The sequence below is a fragment of the Bactrocera oleae genome, chromosome 2, assembly GCF_042242935.1.
Source record: "Bactrocera oleae isolate idBacOlea1 chromosome 2, idBacOlea1, whole genome shotgun sequence".
NCBI lineage: Eukaryota > Metazoa > Arthropoda > Insecta > Diptera > Tephritidae > Bactrocera > Bactrocera oleae.
Window position 1 is genome coordinate 87,911,649 of NC_091536.1, and position 23,926 is coordinate 87,935,574.

At 36.7% G+C, this 23,926-nt stretch overlaps 1 protein-coding gene across 19 annotated transcripts in view; it reads left to right on the forward strand.

Annotated features, from left to right (window-relative positions):
- The window catches only part of Syp (synaptotagmin binding cytoplasmic RNA interacting protein), a 123,124-nt gene that overhangs the window by 33,670 nt on the left and 65,528 nt on the right, over positions 1-23,926 (forward strand). The window contains exon 1 of one of the 19 annotated variants that reach the window (XM_036361169.2): positions 20,854-22,784. The exons of the other annotated variants lie outside the window; for them this stretch is intronic. The gene's annotated coding sequence lies outside the window, so the exon portion shown is untranslated. Of the gene's footprint in view, positions 1-20,853; positions 22,785-23,926 lie in introns of those variants that run through there. 19 annotated transcript variants of the gene reach the window in all.

Sequence of the window (23,926 nt, forward strand, 5' to 3'; positions counted from 1 at the left end):
TTTATACTATAGAGCTCATGAAATGCATGCTGCTGCGCTGGGATGTATGCGCGGTGCAAGAAAATTCGACGTTGCGAAGTAGCAATCAGAATTGGCAGCAAAGTTCACTTCGTAAATTTATTGGGCGCTATATACCGTTAGGGATCTCTAAAGGTCTCGACGTAAGTTATATTATATATTATAATAAATGTCTTATACATTCCAAACTACTTTGTAATATAAAACTCTTTGATAAAACTCATGCCGAAAATGTGTTGTAGTCTTGCGGTTAAAAAATCGTTTTATTGTTTTGTATAATTCCAATGTAGATAACATGCCTTCTAAAGAATTCGATTGAAAGCAGGTTGGTTTCCGAGATATCGAACACTAAACACAGCCCTACGCTGACTGTTCATATCGCTCATTCAGCTTTAAACGAGTTCCCAAAAGTAGTGTGTTTTTTTTTTTAAGTTTTGGCACGAATCTAGGTTTTAAATATATTCGAATTTGATTCACGTCTATAAAAAATATTCGAAATCAGTAAATTTACAAAACAAGTAACTAGTTTTAGACACGAGATTTTTGGAAAGATTTTAACGATTTTTTACTGTCGTTTTAATTTTGTAAAATACGGCCAAAAATTCCTTTTCTTTAAATCCCTGACAATACTGTTTTTTGGAAATCCATCGTCTGAAATATGCCTGAAATGTGCGAAGTTTGACGACCTCTTTAGGAGATGATCGTAAGTACTTCTCTGTTGTGGAAAATCTTGCAAAGTTCAAAGTTTTTTGTCAAAAAATAACAGTAAAGCTCAGCTCGACACAAACATAGAAGTAATATTTGGAAATGTGACTGATAAACATTGTGGCTTGGAACTTCAAACGGTTTTAAAAATTATATAAAAAATCGAATACTCGGGCAACTGATTATTTAAAAACAATAGGTATATACGTATCACAAATTAATGAAATTTAAAAATAGAGAAAAATAATTATATAAAAGGCAACATTATTAGTTGTACGTCTAATCACAGAAAAGCTTTAAAATTTCAACCAGATTACTTTGGAATTTAGTATACTGGGAGTATCATGGATTCTTCTGCATCCAACTTTCATGGAGGCACGAATATTTCCCATATTTTATAACAGTTATCCGTAAGAATATCTGAATATTTGAATATATCCTACTCCTATTTAAATTAATAGACATATGCATGCCTATAACTTAGCTCTGTCAAAAAACTTTAATTTATAACGGTTGCATCATATATTAAATTGTGGGCGCTTTTTGTACTTAATTCCAAATATATCTGAGCTTTGAAACCATCACTCCTAGAAAAAAATCAACTTCGGTTGCATCGAAGCTGCACAGGTGCATTTCTTTTATCAACTATGTATATGTACAACTAAATCTGAAAACATAGCCGGCCAAGGGTTTGTATCCAATGGAAAAGGGTTTGGTAGTTATTTCTAGCCATACTGTTTGACATAAGCGACCTTCAACTTTATCTTGATCAGTCTGTTTGTATTGCAGCTATATAATATAATGGTCCGATATCGGCGGTTCCAGCAAATGATCAGCATCTGGGAAAGGAAGGGTTTTGTGCAAAATTTCAGATCGGTATCTCAACCACAGAGTGCTTATTTCACGTATATATAGACAGACAGGCGTACAGTTGAACAAACAGACGGACATGGCTAAATCTAGTCAGCGCGTCAAGCTAATCATTTAACACTTGTATATACACTCTATAGAGTATCCTACGTTTCCTTCTTATTGCTACACACTTCGTGGTAAACTTAGTATACCCTGTTCAGGGTATACAAACTTTTCATATACTTGTAGATAAACAAAATTACACAAAATTTTTGCTGCCAATTGTTGGTAGTGCGGCCCTATATTTTTGCTGCAGCTGCTACTTATATTCACCAGCAAATTTACACCACGAACAATATAAATAGCGCCCTACTCCAAGTACTTAGTGACAACACTGGAAAATGTTGGGGGATCCTAAGAACATCGCATATGACTATACATTTATATATGAACATATTTACATATATTTATATTTACATACATTTTTATACGTATGTTTGCATGTGTGTTTATATACATATTTGCGTGAATGTATGTGTATGTAGCATATGAAGTGTTACAATCAGCTACTGTTGCCGCTTCAAGTGCAGCTAGCAGTCACTCATACATAAATATATATATGAATATGTGGTGGTTAGGGAAAAGTGTAGGGTGGTAGGGGAGGCTGACAGCCACTCAGTAACTAACAGATTTAGCGAAGCGTAAATATAGAAATAAATTCGCACAGACAAGTGTAGACAATTCGTGAAAGCAGCTTAGAAGAGGATGTAATTTGAATTGCGGTTGTTGTTGTGTTGTGTTGTTGGGCAGCAACAATATATGATACGTGATTAGATGCGATGATTGAATTGAATGCGTTGTGTGATTGTGGTATTAACCACATTTGATTATATAATCCCAAGCTTACTGCGAGATTAAGAATGTATGCACTTCGTTAAATTAAATGTTATATTTTTTCATAAACAAACCATTCAATTAAACCCGTCCAAAAGCCGTTAAATGCAATTAAATAATTGTCGGTAAGTAAGGTAGACAAAATATGTGGAATGAAGAAGAATAAGGTAAGGAATTTACGCAAGAAGTTCATTGAACGACTTGCTCCTAGCAAAGTTTATCTTACCTTGAGGGTCCTTCGATCTATATCTAAGAGCTTTTGGTCTTAAGGGAACGGTGTTTCCACTGTTAAATTGAATTCACAGTTATCTCTGCCGCGAGTATCAACATAACCCTTTTAATGTTTAGCACCTCGATTTTAATCTAATTGTTCTGCAAAGTTCTTTCATTTTTAATTACTGTTTTAGGACAATAGCCAAATGTAGTAAAAGTTTTTAACCTAGACACGACTACCTTTGAAACACCTCGAAACAGTTTACTAACTACGATCTCCCTCCTAGTGATCGTGTCGTTCCCGTAAGTACTTGTATTTCAAAGTTTTACCACTGGGTATGCGCAGTGTAAATTCTGGTTTGTTGCAACTTACAGCTGAGAGCGACACAGCACTATGACATAAGTTGAGAAGTTTAGTTGGACACAGTGCATTTCAATGACGATCAAGCAGCCAAACGAAACGAGTTTTGATGCAAGTTTTTTGTCGTCACTTCTTGATTGTTTTTATTGACTTGTTGGCAAATACGCCACAACATACATCAGATAGTCGAAATGCGTTCTGCTGCATTTACTGCATTTCAAGGACTTTTGGGCTGCCCGAATGTGGTCGGTCGTTGGCGGTGGCACATGATATCGAGGTGATGTTATAAGACAATTTAAAGGGCTACGGGGGGCTGCTAAATTACTGTGGCGTTGAAGCGTTGCAAAACCGCTGTGCAGTCAGACGGACAGTGAAGATCGGGAGAGAAAAGTGCGGCAGAGAGTATAGTAAATATGTATCTAGACTGTCTTTAGTAGTTCAGTAGTGGCTGCCACACACACACATACATGCATAACTGAGTTACATATAAATATGTATTTATGTATGCACATTTTGTGGTATGTGCGTGCATATGGTGTGACATGACGGCGTCTGTTGCTGATCGAGTATAGAGTTACATAGAAGCGACGCGATGGTGGCTTCTGCTACTGCCGCTGCGCACGGCGATGGAGGCAATGTGTCAGCAGCAAGGTAAAATAAAATAAACACCAACTTATATATGTATTGTAAGAATATGTGCTGTAAGCTGGGGTCGCACACACAACGCTTAACTATCAGTAGACAGCTTGAGCAACACGCCTGCTGCTGCCGTTGATGCCGCTGCTGTAGCCGGCCAGTAGCATGGCGTGCTAAGTATTTGCACTTAGCTAAGCAACAAAGAAAGAGCAAAACTAAAAGAGAATATATTTTAAAAAAGGTGTGCATGTGTGTGATGCGCAAAGCATTTGCGGTTGCGCTGGTGTGCAAAACTAAAACGTGCAGACTCGGCATGGCAACAGCGCGCTCGGCGCTTAGAAACAGCGTTGACGAACGGCAAGCGCTTGGGACGCAGCTAAGCGGAGGGTGGTAGTGTGCAGAAAATACGGGCGAAGGCGGTTGGCGGAGGGAGCGCCACTCATATAAATGTAAGTATGTATATATGTGCATCTGTAAATGGCAATGCCGGCTTAGTAAGCAGCGTTGCATTGGCGTCAATTGCAATTGGGTTGCAATGGGCTCAAGCACATGCACGTGTTTGCATGTAGTTATATGTGCCCGTTTTTTGCTGTGCCTCTTCCACTTCACTGCCACTTTTTTGTTCTTTTCTGAAAACAAAAAAACAACCTCTCACATAAAATGCACTTCAGCGCCGCGTGTTGATGTAGGTCCAGTCTTTCCAGGTTGCAACTCACGCATACACTCACGAAAATACATACATATCCAAACACATGGTGCGTTTTTGTTTTATATTGCAGCTTAATGAATGCGAAACTGCGGCAGCGTCAGCGGCGGCGGCACAGGCTGCAGTATATACAAAACACATGCTACTAGCCCATAATGGGTTAACAGAGAGACACATTTTCCATTTTTTATACATACACTTACCACGTTTTCAGCATTGCTGTACAACGCCTGATCGGGTAATAAAGGCCGCCCGTACTCCGCGCTACGCTTTGCCCTTCACCTGCCGCAACTTCTACAATTTAGTGCCGCACAGCTGCGGCAAATGCAGCAATGATTTCTTGTTGTTGGTACCCCGTTTGCCCCCCTTGTGCCCACAAGTGCCGGTATTGCTGCTGAGCAACCTCTGCCTCTCCTGGCCGATATTATAGCCTTCAGATATGGGACAGGATGCGTTGCTCGTTGTATTGTGCAGTGCTTTGCACGCACTGTACATTTAGCCTACTTAAAATGTGCTCGACTACATGCGCTCCCATACATACAAACATGCATACATGCATATGTGTCTGATGCACCATTTGTCCGTTGCAAGCTGCATTTCAACTGCAGCGAAGATACTCTTTGTTGTAGCGGCCGTGGGACGCTGAGAAAGCTTGTTTTTTGCTCGTTGTATGCTTTTTGATTTTCGAATCTCATTTTATATTCATTTCGCTACAATTTTTGTTTTGAATGTGTGTGTAAGTAAACGCACTTCGTTTGCTGCTGCGCGATGTTTGCCTTTCAAAAGTAGGCCAAGTTAAAAATGATTTAATATTCCTGTTGTACGTTATTGAGAAAAGACATTTAGCATTAAAACCAAAATTTTGATTTCAATTATATGTGTTTAAATCATATTAAATTAATTTTTAAATTATCCTTAGCTTCCTCATTTTTGAAGGTTTTGACATAAAATTATTCATAAGGTTTGGGACCGTAAATGTATGTTTCATGAAGTTAAAAATGTATGGTAACCCAGATGTAAATTTAAAAATCATAATAGAGTGTGTTGAAAATTAGTAATAACATCCCCCCTACAGACAAAAAGAAAATTATTTATTACCGCCTTCAAAATAGATTCCCTTTGAGCCAATACAAGCATGCCAACGTTTAATTCAATTCTCCAGACAATTTGTTATAAGTGTTTGTTATAATGGAATGACCTTCAGTGCCTTCAGCGAATTTCGGCTTTTTCAGTTATGGCTCATTTTTGGACGGACATTCGCAAGATTTTTGTACACTTTCGACGTCATATTTATAAAATCACGTTTCGTCACCAATGATACGTTTGACGAAAGTAAGGTCCACATATTCATACATACGTTGCCAAGCCTCTCTCTTGCGACCTTTTCTCTCCGTCGTTCTTACAAAAGATTCAGGTTTTTGATACAAGTGTAATATTAACAACCTTCATACCCAAAACATCTCCCAAAATGTGTTGATTCGATCTGTAAGAGATGTTGATATTTGGCCTTAGCGGGATCGTAGTGAACTGTTAAAGTAATGAGTTTGCAATGCTAGGTTCTCTTGCCGCAATATTATGAGACTCGGAACGAGTCGGAATTACTCTTCTTGTGGTTTGGAGTATTTAGTTTATCATGAGTTCTTTCTAGTTGCGGCGTAAATTCCAATAAGTCTAGTAAAATTGCTGTTTCCAGTAAAGTTTTCGTTTCTCTATTTGTAAGAGATCTTACCTGCCACCTTACAATATTCACTCATCTAACAAATGTTTTCCTATTGTCCAAAAAGTTTCTTCTGTTTACGTTTTCTTTGTCATTGGTGGGCCAAATTTTGCGTTACCTTCTCTACCTGGATGACTAAGACTCAAATAATATTCCTCACTCAAAGGCTGCTTTACAGAAGAACGCTTATGCATTTGTCTTTATTATTTATTTTTAATAGAGAGCTAGGAAGGTACAGAGAGTGCAACAGATGTAAAGAATGATTTTGGTTTTTAACTTCAACGCTTCGAATGCAAAACTCGTATAAAATCAACATAAATAGATACTGTGTAACTATATAATATGTAGTATATAATAAGTAAATATATCCTAAAAGCGTAAATTCCGCTCTGTAGGGCATATCAAAAGCAAATCCGAGCTTAAATTTTAATAAACGCTGATGGAGACATTAGCAGCAAAAAGTAGCATTTCAGCGAAAAAGTTAAATTAAAAATTAGATTCTTCACATGACAGCAAAACGAAATGACAAAGCAACTTTCTTTTCGCCAACAAACGGAACGCATAGCTTCCAATTAACCCAAATGTGCCGCTGACTGTATGTTGTTTTGCCGCGTATTTGCAACACCAGAGTTGCACACGCACACATACGCGCTTGCTATTCACACGTGCAGTGGCTTTGGCTGGCGGTAGGCAGCTTTTGCGATAATGCAGTGGAACTTCGAGACGAGGCGAGGCGAGGCGACACGACGCACCGCTTGCATTTGTTTGTTCGCTCGCCTGTGTGTATCTCCGGCTCTGACTGTCTGCCTTGCGCACTGTCACATCGCTGTGCTTTGCATGCGCGCTTTGTGCGCCGTGTTCAGTGCTAATGTCGTGCGAGGCAAAAGTAAAGGTTTTTTGGGGCATTGACCTAACAACGAACAGCCACAAGCGGTAGCAGACACCACCGTCGACCGCGTCAATAGCAGCACCCTTTCAAACACTGCGCTCGTTCGTTCATATCCAATATTGCTCCCATTGTTGTTGCGCTTGCTGTTGATTATTATTGTTGTTGTCTTTGGCTATGTGCAACATAATTACAGCCGTTGGTGCCGCATTGCGCTGAGAGCGTTGTGCCGTTGCACACGGAAGCCTGATGATGTCTTAAGCTGCACACAACAAACACCAAAACAACAGCAACAACAACAATAACAATAGCGATGCAGCGAACAATCAAATCACACACACCTATCCGAAGAGAAAGGGGCTTAGCATGTAAGGCGAAAAGGCATTCGGCGGCGTCGAGTGCAGCAAGCATTGCAATGGCTGCCTTGCCACCGTGTTGTGATGTTGATTTCGCAATTGTGGTTGTTCTTGTTGTTGTTGCTGCTGTTGTCAGTCAGCTTTACTTTCGTTTGATAGTCGTAAAAACATGGCGTTGCATTCGCCCATACGAATGTTCTTGCCACCGAAGAAATGCCAAGCAGCACAATGCAACTTTACCGTATTATGCTTCTTTTCTAAGGTGGAGGGTTTGCAAATACATATGTACATATATGTATGTACAATGTGTAAGTAGTTACTGCATACGTGCAAAAGTTGCAGCTTTAAGATAATCTTATTAAAATAAAAACATTATAGCAAACTAAAACTTTTTTTACGTTTGTTTTGAGTAATTATAGGTTAGATACTTTACACATAGACCACACCGCATCCAATGTATGTAATGCACTATTTCACTAGCATGCAGACACTTATAGTAAATTCTTCACTTAATTCCACTTCAATAACCTTAATCAAAGAATATATATAATTTCGCAATTTAAATCAATTAGATATGTTTAAATGTGCTTTTATTATATAACGTAGATTAGATAGGTTGTGTAGAAAAGTTACTTTTATCGAGTATTTTCTAACTCGCCGTATACTGACAGAAAACCTGTGGTTTAGAAGTTTTTGCTACAACATTGGAAGTTATCCATAGTACCGTTAGTATCCTTAACCTTAATGTGATCTATTTCATTAAAATAATTTATAAAGTTAGGCTTTGCAGATTTTTGTTTAGAAATCTTTGGTCTGAAAAATACTTTGGAATTGTGAGCGCTTATATGACTTTTGCTACGATTTCTACTCAAATCTTTTAATTATCTACGAAGATATTGCAATCGTAGCCAACCCATCAAACACAATCTTAAACATTAGAGACATTTTGATTATTGCATTAGATAACTGGTGTAGTTCTGCGACTATACTGGATCTCAATTAGAGACTGGTCAGATAAGTAATACATATTAGCTAAATCAAATATCCAAAAATTCATTTATACGATCTGAATCAATTTGACCCGGACCATTAAACAAAAAAATACATGTTCACTTATTTTAATACAAATATAAATATTTATAATCCCCTTCAAACTGGGCTTCTTTTGTGCCCATATAAGCATGCTAACGTTAAATGCAATTTTCCATACACTTTTTATAAGCCTCGGCTGTGATGGCATTGTTGTACTCTTTCAACGTCATATTTATAAACCCACGTTTCGTCATCAATAATGATACGTTTAATGAATATAGGGTGCTCAGATACCAAGCGTCCCTTTTGCGAACTCTACTCGCCGTTGTCTTTACAAAAAAAATCAGGTATTTTGGTATGAGTCTAGCAATGACACGTTTCATACCCAAAACATCTGCCAAAATGTGAGATAAATCAATCCATAAGAGATGTTGAGATCTTCTGCTATCTCTCTGATGTCAACAATACGAATATCAAGCATTGTTTCTATAACTTCTTCGATGTTATCGTCTTTAACAGAGTTGGAATGAACTCGCAAGTTTTCGATGACTTCAGTGGATGCTTTGAGCCACTCAAATATTTGCGTTCGTGATAAAGTAGAAAACACTTCTGCAACATTTTTAGCGATTAAGTAGGCGTGATTCCGTGAGAAACACACAATTTCAAGCAAACTCGCTCTACTATTTTTGTTTTTTTTTTTGACAAGAAGTTGCGGACCAATTTCATAAAATTTTGCGACCAAACCAAAAAAAAAAAAACAAAATTATTTTTATTAATGTACTTTAAATTTTCCCTATGTATAGGAGTTTATGGTATAAAGTCAATCGGAATAACACTTTGTAGAGCAGTAAAATCCCTACAAAACTATGAGTTGTCCGATTTGTAATGATTTTTTTCATTGAGTTATAACATTCGTAAGAAAAAAATTTCCTTAAAATAATAGCGTTAATATCTTTTAAACGTTTAGGTTTACGAAAAATTAGTAAAAGACTTTTTTGTAATTTTTTGTTTGGTAATAAAAAAAGAATAGAAAACTGTGTGGCCTTACAATTAAGAGCTCATACTTGGAGAGACCTTTTTAGAGCTACCAAGCGAAAAAAATTTTCGTTTTTTTTTAAACCAGCCTAGTATATATGTGTATACATATTTATATATATTTAAAGTCGTAAATTTTCAATGTTGGATCTATTAGTTTGAAATTCGTTTGTCTACGCTTGAATTATGTAGTAAAAAATTTGAAACAACGTCGGTTTGAAGTTAGTAAGTATGTAGCAATTTCAAAAGTGAGTATATTTATTATTCAAAACCTCTTCCAAAAGGGTTTCTACTGTTCTCAAAATAAAATCAGAATTATTTTTTTAGTTAAATGATTAGACTCAGTGTCAAAATCAATTGCCGAGTTATTAGCTCCATTATAGCTTCTTCAATAATTGTATATTCAATAGTTTGAAGATACGGTTAACTACGAAAAAGATGTTCATGGTTCTCTTCGTTATATATCATAATTGAATCCATAATTGCTTTCTGAAATATCGCGATATCATTTAAGGATCGATATTTTTTGGGCTGTAAGTTAAGTGTTAGTATTTCAATAAGTTAGAAAATGTGGATACCGGTAGAGGAGATGTGCCAGTTGTTTAAGGTACTCTGAATAATGTATAGCTCACTGGGCAAGAGTCTAGTCTTGTCCCGGTGAGGGTTCTAGCAGTAAGACTTGCATTAAGTTAAACACTATCCTTCAAATCTCACTGAGAATGTTCTAATAAGGAATAATGAGAGCTTTATAAAAATTTTCAATGGTATTGGCTATGCATTATGTATACTTCAATTTCAATTACTATTTTCGTATCATGACAGTTGGTGGCATGATTATAAAAACTACCATATTCAGCTGTATTCAGCCGTTATTTTAAATGAGTATTAACCATCTGTTTGCTTGAATATCTCATAGACTTTGGGAATCCTTTTATGTTTTTAACACCTTCATCTAATTTCATTATTGTTCTTCCGCCATATAGCTTGTGCAAGTATGTGTGCGCGTGTGTGTTCTTATGGGTGTACCTATTTCACATCTTTAATTTATGGACTTTAAGTATTTTCCTCATTTTGAAAAAGTGACGACAAAACATTCCACAATATGACAAAAACTTTGCATTCTATCAAAAAACAAAAAGCACGCTGTCTTCAAATGAAAAGATCAGCAAAAAAAAACCGAAAATCTATAAAAAAAAATGTACGCTTCGCGACGAGCAACAACAAAAGTATGCAGCTCCATTGCACCAGCGTCAATTTAGATAAAATTTTCCCACCAGCGGCAATATTGGCAGCAACAACAAGACAACAGTACCGCATAGCCAATACAATAGAGGGGTGCCCTTCAATGTGTTGTCTCATTGAGGAGGGTGTCCATCTACATGAAATCGCCAGCGCAGAAATATCGAACTTGGCGCGACCCCTGCGCTGCTGTTTTGTGATTGTTGCAGCGCACTGAGGTAACGTGTGGTCATTTTATTATTTCAATATGTGCCTCAAGCAGTTGCAAGCACACAGCTACACGCACATACACACACAATCGAAAGCGCTCTGCATTTGCTTGGCTGCCGCTGCGTTTCAGTTGCAATTGTAGTTGTGTGTGCCTAAAAGCTCAGTGAATGCCGAACAAAAGAGGGGTAAGCAAGCCACCCCACCCCACAGCACACCACCACCACTCTTGTCGCTCAGCGCAACTCAAGACGCTGGCGACACGGCCTTACTCCACGGCTGCGAGGTACAACTTACTCATATATCACACAAAAGGATAATTGTATATATGTGTGTGTGCGTGTGTGATTTTATTATAGCAGCGTCTTTGATGTTTGCTACTGCTTATCAAAAACTTACGCCCATAGTTTTTCATTGCTTTGGTTTCGCTGCTGCTGTCGGCGCTTCTGTTGCCGGAAAAGATAATGATGGTGGGGTTGGTGAGCAGCGGCGGTGACCATCAGCGGAGATTGAATTGAATGTGACACCAACCGCATTGAACAGAAGAATCCGAAGCCGAAGCCAAAGAACGCATATTCGTTCAGTCGCATCTTCCGCCTTGACGTTTTTTGCAGTCGCGGCCTCATCAAGCGCACAAAAAACAACAACAAAATTATTACCCACAACTGCAAAATGACTGCGCTTTAAATTGCGATCCGTTGGCGCAGAATGATAGCGCGAGTAAACTCCAAAATTATTGAATGAAACAGAGAAATAAGGTTGCGCCTGCGCGCAAGTATTTGAATAATAAAAATGGTTAGCAAAAGCAAAAACAAAATTCTTAAGGGAAAATTTTTTTTTTAATTATTTTTTCTATGTGTGCGCTTCTGCTTATGCATTAAAAATGCAAATATTGCCTTATGTGCAGCTTTCTTGCCGATTTTGTTTGCTTGCCGAATTTAAGATTTTAGGTAAACATTATTTGCATTGAAGTGGTCTCGTCTTGTACGCACATACACATATCTGCAAATATACAAAATTGCGTGATTTCACAAGGTCTTTGGAGAGTAGTTCTCGAAAGGAGGGCCACGGGAGGTGGGCTGGTGTCTTTTTACGGTTTACTGTGTTCTTTCTTCGTCACAAGAAATCGATTAATCATTGTCCTTGCGTAATTTTTGTTGCACATAATCGCACACATGCTTTATATTATTATATATTACATCGGATCGGTCCTAATACCCCCAATTTTAGAGTTCTTATTGAGAGCATTTCAACCGCGCGGTCAAAAAATATACGTCCTTAGATAATGGCAACTCAGAAATTCAGATATTTTCAGAATGATTACACTGTTTACGCCATTTGTAAGTATTTTGTTGAATATAGAGGCATTATCTTCATGGAAAGAATTTCGAGAATAATAGAGAATTTATAGAATAGAGAAAAGAATAATTTTTAAATTTCAATTTCGAGTGTATTTAGAATAAAATTAAGAAGTAGCTACATATTTGTATAATTCTAAGGTCCTGTCAATATAACTTTCAAGCATAAGGAAAAATTATATATTTTTTTGTGACCCTGCCTAATGTAAATTTATACAAACAGATAGATCTCCCTCTATGATGATATTTCATATATGTATAAGTACATATATCTTTGCTCGTAAAAAGAGAACATAACTATATATTTAGCTTGTTTAAAATTACGCCTTTTCTTTTAATTTCTCTCAAAACTGCTTAACTGATGTGAGTATTACGATAAGACTAAATAGCCTGAATACCAGGTTCAAACTCTACTTTAAGCTATGAGTGGGTCTCTTCTGTAACAATGCTACACAATTGTATGACACTAGCTCTAGCACACTAGCACAGAATCTTTGGACCCCAACTTTTGCAATTAAAGGGATTTTCACTGGAAATCTATTTTTATCCGGCGATTCGGTCAATACTGTCTTCTAAAGACAAAATTCATTGGTATGAGGTATTAAAAGAGAGGTAATAGTTGGCTAGTAGCAGATAAGGAATGCCAGCTGCTTTGGAAGTACTCTGTTTTTTCTCCTTAAAAGGGCATTGTTGGTAACTCAACTGATCTGAAAAAAGGGAGTTTTAAAGATTGATTGAAGGACTGTAAGTACACTAACTTTTGAAGAGGTGAAGTCGATGGCTAGCATTTTGGAGGGAAAATATATTCAACTAGTTTTTAATATATTATATATAACAAGAACAAACCCCCTGTCAAAGCATAATCTTAGTACCGTACCTCGTTGTTACGGAGGTTAATTATACGCCCTCGTATGCCATTACACCTTAAATATACTCAACTTGCCGGAAAAACATCACAAAAAAAATATAACTAGTCAAAATCAGATCCTCTTTATAGATTTACCCATCTCTAAGGGTAGGTAACTAACAATTCTGTATATAATGTCAAACCTCGACCCGGCCTTACAAATATAAAAATGCAGATAATACGTACACACTATTCGCCGGTTTTCAAGGAGTGAATTAGTATAGCGTAAAAAGTTATAAAAAACAAGAAAACCCGTTAAATTTGTTTGCATCGAAGCTATAATACTAGAACATTTCTTATAGCTTGAAAGGGTATAAAAGGATATTTATCTTGATTTTGATAAGTCAGGCTGCCTTACACAGCTATATACATGCTATACTGGTCCGACTTGAACAATTTATTCGGAGATTTATTAAGTACTTTGATAATAGTCTATGCAAAATTTCATGACCAATAAAAAAGTTGTTCATATAAGGATTTGAATTCGGTCTCATATCGGCTATCAATAAACCGGTTTCATGAGGATATAAGGACGTATGTAAAATTTCAGATCAATATTTCAAAAACTGAGGTACTAGTTCAGGACCAAGGTTAAATCCATAAAAATTTATGGCAAACTTGATATACCCTGTGTTCAAGGTATAATAAATTTTGTATGGAGTTGCCAACTGTATTTAAAACAAATTGTGTCGAAATAAATATTAAATTTTAAATGCGCAGTAGAGAGTAGAAAACTTTATGCATTTTTAATAAGTGAAATATAGAAAAAAATTCAGCTGAGTTGCAACCTTTTAACGTTATTTTGGCGTTGGCGTTATTCAACAGATACATAGCATGAAGAGAATTCAGAAATTGTTATTACATAAATACCACCTGTCTTTTGAACGATTAACGGTAAAAAACGGATTCTTAAAAGCTTAAAAAATGCAACTATTTTGTGTAAGTGCAAAATCTAAGACATAATCTAGTAGAATATAATTTTAGGACCGAAAATTTAAAATTCTAGAAATGTGGTACTGCAGCAAATTCGAAAAATTTTGTGAATCAATCATTTATATGTGGACATCTTAGGTACATGCAACAATATTTGACACACATCCGTATCACCGCTCGTACCATCGCAATTTTTCCACAAACAATCCGTTTGCAAATGCTGGACAATATAGACCATCCGCAACATCCCTTTTGCCTGTGCATGCCACCACTTTCCACGACATGCCGAGTCTGTTGCACACTCACTTCACCCTGACACAAGCTGATTTTGCCGCACGCTCGCCTTGTGTACGTGTAAGAATCGAATGCAGACAAGTCCTTGTGACAATCCCTCCCTCCGCCGCCGGTGTAGATTCGCCACATAAAAAGGAAAAAACCTATGTTGTAAGAAAAAAAACTTTATTATTTCGTTGTTGTTGTTATTGTGTGCATTATTTTTGCGATTTTGTACCTTTTTTTGGGTACATTTCGTTTGTGGAGCGGCAGTTGCTCGATTCGCGATCTGAGTCGCGGCGCTGCGGTGCCGACTAGCCAAACGAAGTGTTGAATGTCATTTTATTATATCAAATAGATGGACGGATGCGATGCGATGCGGTGTGCATATGTTTGTAGTTATGTGGATATGTCGACGTAAGTCGCTGGGTACCAAAACGAAAACTGTGGGAATGAAAACAGGATTCGTCTTCGACAAAATAACGATGGTCATCTTGTGTGTCAGCATCGTCATCTGCATTGATACCGACACACCGGTACACCGGCACAGTAGCGGTGCAGGGGTACTTGCCGGCACTAACAGACGTGTGTCCTCGCTTAATTTTCTCCCCAGTGGTACATAAGTATGTTGGTAGCTATGCAGCATACGCTATACTCGTGTATAAATTATGCATTTTATCGGCATACACGATTTTACATAAATTTATTTGATTTTTATTTAGCAAAATTAGTAGTTGAATATAAAAGTAAATTGAATATTTTAGACAGATAAAATAAACAGTTAGATTATTTGCCAATATTTGCTCTTTTGCGGATGAGGGTGCGCCCGTAGCGCTTCTGCCTATTTTAAATTACGAATGCATGGGCTTCAAATTCAAACATGCTTACGTTGACTACCAAGAAATAGGTTTATAAAAAAGTTATATTTTTATATATCGGTTTTCGGATAGATAAGTCTTACACAATTTGAAGGAATCATAGGCAATAGTTTATAGCGGTGTGCTCTAAGCACAATATTAAGATCATGAATACTGTAATGTTCCAAGAAAAATCTTTGAAATTTTCTTCCTCAAAAAAAACTACAAGATTGTCAATATGCACAACCGCGACGGCTGAGCTGGGCTCGTTGCAAGAGAGCTAACAAGTTCGTATCGTTTTAAAGAAAATCATGATTTTTTTTGGAATTATCCAATTTTATTATTCAACATATTATATCCTGACTGTAGTAATCTTCGTATTACCAGCACTCGAATTGATCTGCATATTGGTAGGAGTCAGTCTCGGTGATTCTTTTCTAGCGCCCATATTCTTGGGATTTGAGAACATGAAAAAGTTGCCGGGCCCTGATCCGCAGAGTGCGTTGGATGCGTAAGCCGTAATTGGTCGATTCTGAGCACTCGTGGCACCCATTTTGATAGGAACTTTCGCAGAAACAAATATTTATGAATGATATATCCAAAATTTTCTTTGACATATCTAGAGTGGCAGCTATATCTATCGACTTATCTCAGGTTATGCTTATCAAAAATAATTTTGTGGATTTGGACGCGCGGATCACTATCAACTTGGGAGCTCATCTGGACCTTATGAATTCTAGTAAACCACATACGAATGATACATCTAAAACAGTCTTACCAACTCACCAAGCTATTTTTTGTATATGTGTTGTGTTATTTGTTTTCAGCCTGCTGGCTTTATAAAGATGTGCCGAAAAATTTGGGTTATTTCGGTGTTTTAGGGAATGTTACCTAGATTATAAGTCAATATATCGAAAATAACATATAATCAAAAAATGCTATTAAATTTAAATCATGGTATTCAAATCAAAATGATTTTTAATATTCCATTCTGAATCATTTGAATAACTTAATGAACCGCTCTTTAAATAAAGCTTTTGAGAAATAAAGAAACTTGTCTAAAAGCTAACAGTTTATTAAATCATTCACTCGGAAGAGATTATAACAGTGATGACAATGCCATATTATGACTACTATATGATGAATTTTCAGCAGTATGACTTCATACCGTACACACCTGTTCGCCGCACAACAAAAGGCATCAGTCAAAGTGACAACAAGACATGGAGCAGTCAGGCGGTGTTGCCATTGTTACAGTGTTGTGGCGACCTAGAGGGAAACGATTAGGCAAATCATGCGAGATCTTATCGCTTATCGTGACGCTCCAAGCGCACAAAATACACACACGCTACAATAACAACTGCTTGTGTATGTGTGTGTATATTGTCAGGAATGGCCGAAAGTTAATTAATGGCAGAAGAAGAGCATTGTAGAGCGATTGTGTGCCGAGGTAGCTGCGGGCAGGCAGGCAGGCAGAAAGGCAGGGTGGAGAGGCAGTGCGAATATCTTTAAAAAATGCAGTTAATTGAAATGTTCCACAGGCATATCTGATGGCGATACTTAAGCGCTAGTAACTGCACAAAAATTTAGGGTAAGATGCACGAACGGACGGACATGGCGTAGAGGCCACTAAAGAAATGAAATGGAGAAAAAATGAGATAACTGCGGAAAAGAGTACTTAACTCAGTTACAATGCATAAGATTTGCTTTGGAAAAAACCTAAAAAAAAAAATGCGAGAGTCGAAAATAGCCATTGCGCCTTGGATGTGGACTCGTGTTATGAACCTGGAAGAGCAACAAATTTGCCTCAACTTTTGTTGTTGTGGCTATTTTGCGGCTCTAATTGCATTCGCCAGCGTTTGGCTGCACGAGAGAAAGCCAAGCCAAAAAGTTTAGGAATAATGGAGGAAGTGAGAGGTTGAGAAGCAGCAATGCAACGCTGTACGGGCCGCAAAAGCGATAACATAGCGGCGGCGCGACAAAATGTTGGCACTAACACACACATACATACGTAGTTTGAGTAGTAGCTCAGCGCAAGTGCTCAAGTGTGAGCTCGATTCGCTGCACCGGCTGTCCAAGTGAGCACGAATGGCTGTATGGGTGCCTGCTTAGGTGTGTGCGTGTGTATGTGTTAGTGCAAAATGCAACTCTGTGGATGGTAACGAGCTACGGAAGAGAACAGCAAAACAAAAATTTTAAATTTAGCAAACTTAGCTGAAAATACAAAGTGATAGACGAACTACAATACCCTGACGGAAGTTGAAAAACAACAGCAAAAACAATTAGCAAGAATATTTAATTGTATATGTGCATAAGGGTTGGCGAAACTGTAGAGCGCTGCATGCTGAGACCGGCATTCGGCGCACACATGCGAACGCCAGCATACCCGCCACACACACACACACATACACTTTAGCTTTTGGTCGAGACAAAATGCACTCACACTAATACAACTCTCAGCGAATGCAGCTGATGAGAGAGCAGCGAGCGCAAGCTTTCCGGCAGCCATGGCAGCGACAGCAAAAAATGTGTGTAGCGAGGAAATGAAGAAAAAATATGTGCACATACATACATACTGGTGAGTGCAGCAACGCCGTACATGCGAGGAGGGGTATACGGCTAAGAGTAAAAGTAAGGGTAAATAGTGTGGACAGCACCAAACGGCCAGCCAGCCAGCCAGCAGCCACTCAGGCAAGGAAGACAAGGAATTCAGATACATTTTTGCGCTACAATATTTCTGCAGCGACAAACGCCATCGCCGCCGGTGCCAATTAAGCCAGACACACACACACTTGCATACATGCTCATTCACTCAGTGAGTTTGGCAGTTTTGCACTCCGGTACTCTTTTATCGTTACCAAAGCAATTGTTTTTAGCACTCTGGACTTTTTGTCGGTAGAGAAGCGCCGAAGCTGAGCCAAGAACTAGAAGCGTCGTCGTCGATGAGACAGAGTGGTTAGCCAAAACATCAGACATCAACGCAACCGCTACACTTAGCCACAGTATCGCGGACGGACGACGATGAGAAGATATCGCAGGCACAAATATCTAAAAATTTTCACAACTTCAATTGGATAAAATCTCAACCAAAATACGGGCACAATTATACTTTTGTCTAAAACAAAAAAGTTTCCAATTTTGCAGTACGAAATCGGAAATTTTCAAAATTTAACAGCACAAAAATACACAATCTAAAACAAAACGGCATAATTAACAAAAACGAAGGCAACAACAATTTGGCGGCAGCAAAAACGCAAATGCAACACGCAACGAGGGAAATGTGCGCAATTTTCATGTTTGAGAAAACAAATTGATTTGAAAAATTAAAATTAAAATAAAAAAAATCGGAAATTTATTTAACTTTCGGTTACCGTTATAAGCGTTCTGCAACAACCGTTAGCAGCAGCGCCAAACAACAGTGTCCGCGTATACTCAGCTTAAAACAAGAAAAAAATTATTAATTTTTCAAAAACAACAACATCAATGCAGCAGTAAACGAGTAATTAAGCAAATAAATTAAATTTGCACAACAAATACAACAAAAGTCGAAATTGGCAGTTCGCAGTTCGCAGTCTACATAACACAGCAGCAACAGCGGGTGTGGAAAATTAGCAAACTAATTTTAATGCAAAAATCCCAAAAAAAAGTTTTGCTACAATAAATAATTTACCACATTAAATAAGTAAAATAAGTTTTCAAACTACTTACGCCTTAGTGACTTCGTTTTAAGTTAGTTTTTCAACTGAAGCTTGCATAATTTTTAAACTTTTTTACGCTTTTTTCTTAAATACATACAAGTTTTTAAACTAATTTTAATTATTATTAATATTAGTACGCGCATTTAAGTTAATTTTTTTAATTGTAAAACCCATATACATTTAATACAAGTATATATAAAAACTGTAACATTTAAAACTACGAGTGCGCAAGTAAAACTCTTTAAAGACTGTTTCGTGTAGGCAGAAAATATTTTCAGTGCTTGATAACACATAATTTGTGAAAAGTAGACTGTGAAAAACACTTTAAACAAACAACAATTAAAAATAAAATAAAATAAATTAAAAATACTTTACCGCTAATTTTAAGCGCTAATGAACGCTTTTAGTGAAAAGAAATACAAATAAAATTAAAAATATTTGAAAACTAAATATTTTTTTTGCATTTTTTGCTTCGGCAAGTTTTTACTCTCTGTACCCCCAAGTGCGTGTAATGATTGTTTAAAAAAATGCAGCATTATGACGCGACGTGCGCCAATCACCTAAATAATTTTATGAAAACATTGGCGAAAAGTGCGGAAAATAATACTTGAAGATCGTGAGCGACTCAAGCAAGAGGCATAAACACAAATGCAAGTGTGAAATATACTAGTAAGAGTAAATCAAGAAATAAATTATAATAATAATAACACAAAAAACTGAATTAAAGTGAGTGAGAACAGGCAACGAAGTGACAATCGCAGTATAATATAAAAAAAAACAAGAAACTGAAAAAAAAAATATAAATTAAAACTTTAGTTAATTAAAATTATTAACTAAAAAATAATAATTAAATTTAAAAAAAATTAATTAAGAATTACTAATTAATTTAAATAAAATTAGTAATAACAAAAAAGTGACACAAATCACAAAAATATTATTAAACAACAAACAAACACAAATCTATAAGAAACAAGCAATAAACTTGGGATTTCGTTACGTCAAATCACAACCCATTTACTTACCATAGACATAGAAACGCCGGATTAGCTGTACATTTGTGGAGAAACGCTTACAACGGCAACGCAAAGGTTGTGAAAACTTGGAACAAAGAAATCTGACTGTTTTACTAAATATGATAACACAGCTATTATAAATCTATAGAAGTGACTATATGCATACATACAATAAAGTGCATGCGAATTTGCTATAAAAGCAACTAATACTACAAAAACAACTTAAATTTTCGCAAAAAAAAACAAAAAAACATAAAAATAAAATACAGTAAAAATTATTTTACAAAACAAATCAATAATTTACACTGAGAAAAGAGTGAGTGAAGTAGAAACAGCTGATTTTTGCTATAAAAATAATTATTGTGTGCCTACAGTTAGAAAAAGTGCAAAAAAGATAACGCTCGCTTCTCTGCGAACTTCGAACTGACTTCTGCTACAACTCAATATTTTCATGAGGCATTTTGATTTTAGCAATAAATGTTAACAATTAATAAATGCAATTAACTTGTACTAAAAACGAAGTTAAACTAGAGAAGAAGGAGACCGGCTTGGAGAAAAGCGCTTGCTAAGTTGCTTAGTGCCACCAGCACACGCGGCTAATACAACCACTTTCTAAGCTATCAACTGTAGCAAAGCAGAAAAGGCGGTAAAAAGTGCAAAAGTAGCAAAAAAAAAACAATTTAAGAGAGTACAACGCACTTAGAACTCGAGGCGCAAATATTACGATCACCATAGCAGCAACAATTTTAATTACATAGCAACAAGCGCTCGAGATAGTTAGTTCGACGACAACTTTTGCAAAAGGCAAAGCTCCACAAGCTCACTGTATACACGCCCACTCTAGCGTGTGCACGCTCTCTCGCCGGCATTTTAAGCGCTTACTGCAATTTTGCAACAACATAGAGCGAATATAATGAAATAAAACTGCACTGAGACTAGATACCTTGAGCGATTTAGAATCAGTCGTTGCAAGTTCGTGACTTAAGCTGCATTGGAATTGTCCATACATTAGTATTGGTGCATCGTACACTAACGCTATCTGCACGCCTTTACTAGCAGAGATTCGAGCAGTACGCTTTATAGCCGGACGTCACTGTTTAAGGCACAAAAAGAACGACAACAACACCAACAGCATAGCATAATCGTATTAATCACAGCAGTGATCGTAAGTGCAGGCTTTTTTGCTATCGCCAACAACAACACTTGCGTGTATTAGCATCAGCTTTGCCGACGGTTAAGCGCATTCGTTAATATTCGTCGGTCTAAGATCGGCGCTGCAGCAGTAATTACATCGTTGCATTCGATTGCATTTCGTGTTGAGCGCAAATACGCTCTCACCAACACCAGCACGACCACTAGCACAGTACCACCATAACCACTACTAGTGTGGCCATCGCGCCAAACTACGACGCTTTACAACGGAAACCGGCCCCAACAAGCCGGCGGCACAGCACTACATATTGAATTTTGATCAGTTCATTACTGAAACGCAGCATACCCTGGCGCGCGCGTACTCTGACACTGCGAAACGAAGCACTTTTTTGCATTGCACCCGATTGCAACGAGCCGAGAAAGTGCATCCGATTCATTGGTTGCTGTTGTTGCTCTCGCATAGAGATTTGAATGCGACAACCGGTGTTAGTACGGCGACGAGCGACTCAGTCGGTTAGTGTGCAAATAAGTAGTATCCGGAGCAGGAAGGCAGTAAACTGACGACGGTCAGCGCAAACGAATTGCAGTGAATCAAAATTTTATTAGAAAATATATAATTAGAGAAAAGTAAATTGGCAAAAAGAATACAAAAAATAATTAACGTGAATGTGGTGAATGCAGAAAAAGTCGCATAACGAAACAAGAAAGAGAGTTATTAAGTGCAGCAGTAAAATCGGTAATTAACACGAGAAAATATTTGCAACGACGGCCAAGTGCAACGAGGTCCATTCATAGCACTTAGCAAAGTTCAGCGCTAGCAACAGCCATCGCCGCCATACGAACACGAGCAACTCGAGGAGAAGCAGCGGCGGTAGCTAAAGAGCACACTCACTGCATTGGCATTGCTCGGCGATCCGTGACGTGTACTCCCTCGTACAAGTTGTGTGTGTACGGCTCGTTGTTCCAGATTCGCGTTTCGTTTCGTGTGATCGCCGCGTGGCAACGTGCAGTTCGCGTCTGCAATCAATACGTTTAAGAGTCAACGAAATTAGCAAAACGGCAAACTGTTCAAAAAATCTGCAAGTGGACGGAATATATGAAAAACGTGTTCAAAGTGCTACGAAAAAGTATTGAACTTTCAACAAAAAGAAAATCAAATAAATACTGTGTATAAAAAAATTAATTATATTAAAGCATAGAACAAATTATTGAAACAAGAAAGTAGAAACTTATAAATTACAAGTAAATTTTAAACTATTTCGTGTTGTTTGAAATTTAACTGTGAATTAAACGAGCAAAGCAAACGCTACAGCAGCAAGCAAAGCGTATTGGTAGAATAAGAAGAAGCAGAAAAAGAAGAAAAGCCCCATCAACGTGTTCTCTTAGTGAAATTTTATACATTTGTTTGAATATTTTTGTGTGCATTGACCGTTTTGTTTTAGTATTATACTATTTGTTGTTAAATACTACAATACATCACATAAATATATACTTAACTTTAAGAACAAGCGACTACATTACATATGTACATTAGTTAATAAAAAGAACAGAAGAACAACAACAACAAAAAAACATAAGAAAAAACAAAAACGACGCAGTCCAAACTTCTTTTTGGTGGTGTTTCTACGTGCCTCTACATTACATTAGCTTACTAGGATCAGCAGTACATAAGGAATACAACAAGTCTGTCAACATTTTCAAACGTGCATTAAGGATAAAACAACACTAAACAATTAGTAAGTGCATTGATAATACTGTTTTGTTAATACTATAGTTATTGCTTATAAATTTACAAAACCGAATAATTCTGCAGTTGCATTGTCAAAAATTCTTAAGCTGCTATTTTAAATTTTTGAATTATAATATATTTACAACATACAAAGAGATGGCTATACATACTCTTTCTAAATTTTTAACTTCTTGGCAAATTACTGGTGAAAATACCGGCAAAATAGAGTGTTGGTTAAGACTTGGATTAGGTCCTGGTTTCCACATTCACATATTTTTTATAGTATTTTCTAACAAGAAAATTAAATTAGCAATAAAATTATAAAAAAATTAAATGTTTACAAAATCGATTCCAGATAATCAAAAAATTACTTTTTTAATTTAATTCGGTAAAATGCTACATAAATTTTGTTTTGTTCACAAACTATTTTTGAGAGTTCAGAGATCATCACCAGAATAAATAACGAAACATACACATAACTTCAGAGTAACACAATTTTAAAAGCGAAAAATCGTTGAGAATCGTTGAATATTCCAGATTACATAAAACTTAGACTCTACAAAAAATAAATGCTAACACTAAACTTATACCATAGAAATTGAAAGCGCACTGCAGTAAAGGCTTACATTTAGTTCTAACTTAAAATATAACACAGTAAAAAGTATTAAGCTTTTTTTTTAACAACAATGAGTACAGTGGAACATTTACATTTTTGGCCATAAAAATAACTATTATATTTTTATAGTTTGTTATGCCATATATATGTATATGGCCTCCATATGTATATCCGCACGATTATTATGCAACTAACGTTCCAATTAGAAATGGTGATTATGCAGTGGAATATGGAAAAACAAATATAATATTTCAAATCATTTCGACTAAACGACTACTGTAATTCGTTCAGCTTATTAAAAGTATTTTCTACGATTTGTTTAAAGTTGCCTCATAAATTAATGTAAACAGCGAAACTTATTAGTGAAATTTTACGGCGCTTTTTACGATAATGACGCAGGCGTTAAATATGCTCTAAGTTTAGTCTAGATTTCTACTTCTAAATTACTTATGTAATAAGGTGCAGATTATACTCTTTTTGAGATTTGAAAAAAAAATTTAATAATAGAAATAAGGGGGAAAAATATTATATTA